The sequence below is a fragment of the Pseudophryne corroboree genome, chromosome 1 (assembly GCF_028390025.1).
Source record: "Pseudophryne corroboree isolate aPseCor3 chromosome 1, aPseCor3.hap2, whole genome shotgun sequence".
Lineage (NCBI taxonomy): Eukaryota > Metazoa > Chordata > Amphibia > Anura > Myobatrachidae > Pseudophryne > Pseudophryne corroboree.
The window spans coordinates 534,093,875-534,099,036 of record NC_086444.1 but is presented as its reverse complement, the minus strand read 5'-3'; the positions used below and the strand labels follow the sequence as shown (position 1 = coordinate 534,099,036).

The window sequence follows — 5,162 nt, the reverse complement described above, 5'->3', positions numbered from 1 at the left end:
TTGCAATATTGCGATTACACACCTCGTAGCAGTTTCTGAGTAGCTCCAGACTTACTCGGCATCTGCGATCATTTCACTGCTTGTTGTTCCTGGTTTGACGTCACAAACACACCCAGCATTCGCCCAGACACTCCTCCGTTTCTCCGGCCACTCCTGCGTTTTTCCCGGAAACTGTAGCGTTTTTTCCCACACGCCCATAAAACGGCCTGTTTCCGTCCAGTAACACCCATTTCCTGTCAATCACATTACGATCGCCAGAACGATGAAAAAGCCGTGAGTAAAATTCCTAACTGCATAGCAAATTTACTTGAAACAGTCGTAGTGCGGACATTGTGCATGCGCATTAAGCGGAAAATCGCTGCGATGCGAAGATTTTTACCGAGCGAACAACTCGGAATGACCCCCTTAGTTGCCTGTAGGTAATCCCCTATGCTATCCCTCAAAATGCTTTCTAATATTTTACCCACTATAGAGGTTAAATTAACTTGTCTATAGTTTGCAGGATTATTTTTAGTACCTTTTTAAATAAAGGCACTACCTCAGCTATGCACCAATCCTTTGGTACCATGCCTGATCTAATTGAACTATTAAAAATCAGGTATCGGCGTTTTTCTAGCTGTGTCCTAAGCTCCATAATAATCCTCAAATGAAAACCATCTGGGCCTGGTGATTTATTAATCTTTATTTTGCTTAGTCTTTCCAGGACTACGTCGTCACTTATACAAGTTTCTAGCCAGAGTCATTACCTTCACTGTCATTAAGCACTACTGTCACCTGCGCATCCTCCTTGGTGAATACTGAGGGAGAAAAATTGTTCAATATTTCCGCTTTTAATTTGTCATCATTTGTAAAAGCTCCCAATTAATCTTTTGATGGGCCCACGTTCTCCTTCTTCAACCTTTTACTGTTTATATATTTATAACACTTTTTAAGATTGGTTTTACTCTCTATAGCGATTTGCTTTTCGTTTGCAATTTTAGCTGCTCATTCCTTTTTGAATCTTTTATTGCATTACTTGTAATACCGAAATGACTCCTCCCCTCCATTAGATTTAAATGTTTTGAAAGCACGCCTCTTATTAGCCATTGCTTCTTTGACCTCCTTATTAAGCCACATTGGGTTGTGTTTAGTACTCCTGCGTTTACTACTCATTGGAATTAATTTGTGAATATTGCTTTCAAGCAACCCTTTTAAAGCATCCCACATTGCCGAAGTGTCCTTGCCATGAACCAACTCTTCCCAGTCAATGCCGTTTAGTGCCCATCTCAGCATATTGAAGTTAGCTTTTTTAAAGTTGAATATTTTGATTGCTCCCTTCTTCCTATTTTTCTTGAAACTGATGTCAAAAGTGATAATATAGTGATCGCTGTTTCTCAAGGTCTCCCTCTCTTTAGTGTTTGATATAATGTCCACATTATTGGTAATAACTAGGTCCAGAATAGTTTTATCTCTAGTTGGGTCCTCGACTAATTGAGTCAAGAATTGATCCTTCAATGTATTTAAAAACCTGCTGCTCCTAGTTTTTAAACATGAATCGTTCCTCCAATTTATATCAGAATAAAGTCTTCTAACACTAGGATGTCCCCCATTCCTGCTGCTTTTTCAATTTGCTGTAAGAGTTTTGTTCTCCTCATGTACGCTAATATCCGGTTGCTTGCAACATGTGCCAATGACTAGTTTCTTTGCTTCAGTGCCCTCACTTGTGATCTCAACCCATAGCGACTCCACATTATCTCCAATCCCCTTGTAAATAGTATCTATTAAGCATAGTTTAAGAGATGGTTTAATGAAGAAACATATCCCTCCTCCCCTTTTGGTAGCCCTATCCCTCCTAAAAAGAGAATAACCCTCCAAAAATGCAACCCAGTCATGAGAGTCATACCACCATGTTTCCGTAATACCTATGATATCGTATTGGAATTTTGATACAAGACATTCCAATTCTCCCATTTTACCTGATAGGCTTCTTGCATTCACAAGCATATATTTAGCTTAGTGTTTCCCTTAATGGTTTACTTTAATGGTATCTTATCTGTCTTTCTAGAATTACTCTTACCGATTGTTAATCTCTTCCCTCCATTTCTACCCTATCATACTTAATACCTCCTTCCTCATTACAATCACTATTTGACGTAATAAGTCTTTCTACTGTATATCCCACCCCCTGATGTTAGTATCTTCCCTTATGCTATGGACATCCTTTTCTATATTCCATATTATTGTGCAATTATCATCCGTAGGTAATACATTTGGAATATCTTGGACAATACCTGTGTTAGTAATTCCTGTGTCAATACCCATGCAGATACCCTTGCCTGAGATCTGAGATCCCGGAAGTGAACAAGCCCAACGGGCGAAACGCGTTTTCCACGGATTACAGCATGGGACCTGTCCTTGGAGGATCCTGTATTATCACCTATCTCCTGACCCTGACATTTTGAGTATCACTTTTCTATCTGCAATTTTCCATCTACAATTGAAGTTTGAATTCCACTTTCTATAGGGGTCCTTTTTGCATTGGGCATATTCACTGCACATTAAGCAGTTGTGATTCTCTGTGCACATTTCAGTATTATAATTTTACATATCGCAGGCTAGTATTATCAACATATGTGCTTATTACTTTTTGGCACACTATTCAATACTGCATGTTATATATTTGAGATTTTTCTCGCATAATAATAATCACATACATTGCAGACCAATATCACTGCAATATGTGCCTTTTCTTTTTGGCACACCAATTAACACTGCAAGCCAATTAATTTGGATTTTCTGTGCATAATATGGCCCGATAACCCCAAAATTGCAGATTATACCTATTCTTCACACATCGTTTATTCTCTTTTCTATACAGTGTGCTATACCTTTTAGGTTGTTTTTTAAAGTAATGATGCTTTGCTTTGCACAAAAAGGAATATATATGTGAATTATATTTACATGTACTAATTTACCTGACGCTGCATACTTTGTGACGTGGTCTCCCGCCAAGGTTAGCGACCACCAGTTTAATTCTAAAAGTGTTAAAATCTTTTTTCCTTTCACCACTTACTATTTTCTGTAGACTCTCATTCACGATCCAGGGTGCACCTTGCCACTGAGTGACAATTGTTTCACCCCGCCTAACGTGGAAAGTAGATCTACACACTATATGTTTTTATCTTTCTAAATCTTTACTCTACCATCTCTATATAGGTGCACTCTCATAGGTAGATAGCCTCTCTACTATCATACCACGCTGCTAATGCCCGATCTCGTCTGATCTTGGAAGCGAAACAGCGTTGGGCCGGGTCAGTACCTTGAGAGGAGACTCCCTGGGAATACCTGGTGTTGTAGAGTAGGGACTACTCCCCTTCTTCCGAAGGGTGGACACCAACAGCAGTATCACCACTACTTGCTCTTTCAATAACTTTCTTTACTTTTTTCTGCGTTCAGGTCATGTCAACACAGATATTCCTAATTCTGTGTAACATCGAATAATAGGTGAATAATAAAATGCTTAGTATTAACCCGATTTCAGTGTTTTTTCTAAGACATTTTGACCTCCTTGGTCGGTCTCATTAATACAGATTATCTGTACTGGTCAGGAGAAACGGGTGTTAGACTATTAAGTGTCTGCAGCCTTTCTAATCCTTCTCATGTGATTAACAGACCAGAACATTTTTATATTATATTATATTTTCTCATGTCTTTTTTATGTTTACACTTTTCCTTGGATCATAGAGGGGTCATTTTTTTACTTTTGATCAATAAATATAAATTTTAACATTTCTTACTAATAACTGAACAATATTTTCTTCTTTTTTCCTCAAGAGTACGCCCACACAAGAGCTTTCTTTCTCTCCCTTTGTTAGTACCTTTAAGAATGGGTTAGATAAATTCCTAATGGATAAGGATATCGAGGGTTACGGGGCATAGTCACGCACTATGGTTATTATAAAAAAGAGGGGTAAAACGTAACGGCAGTCATCAACTTCAATCAAAATTTTCTACAAAATAATCGTGCATAGGAGACCACAAATAGGTTGAACTCGATGGACAATTGTCTTTTTTCAAACTTAGATACTATGTTACTATGTTACTATGTTACTATGAATACAAGGGTTTACCCGAACTCCTCTGGAGATGTGTGAGAGATGTTGGTGTTTGCATTATCCCCCTACAAATATTTTATGTGCAACATATATGAGCAGAATCACTGATGCTGTTGAGGAAAATAACCCTGTTTCTTCACAGAATCCCCAGGCTGATCAGGGAAACATATGTTGAATTGCACACTAATAGTAATCCTATTAATTCTGTTGTTGCTGAGAATAGTCATGTAAATTCACAGATTCCAGAGACTGATTTGAAAAAATTGTGTGTAACTGTATTGTCACTAAATTGGGGTCTTAGCCTTACTTACCATGTTTATCAGTGCTGTCTTCCTGTGATTCATGCATCCATTGGAGTCTGCAACATCTATGAGCTCTGCATATATCTGTACAAGGTTCCAAAAAGTAAACAAACCATCAAAAACATTGGTGGTGCAGCCATGATGGACTCACCTAAGCAGCCCAGTACCCATCACCTGATCCTCTGCTCCAATGAGGCTGGACTTTCTGATACTAAAGCCTGCACATGGAGTGAGCACATTGCCAGAGCAATGTCTTCCTCAGATAGTTACTGGTCACCAGGCTTCAGTCACTACTGTGCTTTTGTGTCTGATCATTTACAGTTTACCATCTATCATCTGTATTCTCCAATTGTACTTGTCTGAGTTCCCAGTCGAGGGTCCCAGCCTTTAGCTCCTGTGTCAGGGGCTGAGGTTGAGTTCCTTATAACTGGTCCCAGACTCTTGTAGATTGGATTCCAGTTCTGTATCCATGTGCAGATTCCAGTCCAAAGTGCCACTCTGTGTTGTTGTGATTGCTATGGACATCTGAGCTTGTCAGCTATAGTCCATATCTGTTCAATGAGCAAGAAATACCTGAAATATTTCATTTCACCTTTATGTCAGTTATATCCAAGGGTTCTGATACAGAGCAATATAATTCTGAAACTGTGACATGTATCTGATGTAACAAATCTGTACTTGCAAATAAAGAACATATTTTCCATCTACTAGCTGTGGTCACCCAACAGCAAGCAGCACAGGCTAAATCCTCCACTTTAATACCTGA

The 5,162-nt window shown here is 38.8% G+C and overlaps 1 pseudogene; it reads left to right on the top strand.

Annotated features, from left to right (window-relative positions):
- Nucleotides 1-3,220: 3,220 nt before the first annotated feature.
- Nucleotides 3,221-3,339, top strand: LOC134958245 (5S ribosomal RNA; annotated as a pseudogene).
- The last annotated feature ends 1,823 nt before the right edge of the window (nucleotides 3,340-5,162 follow it).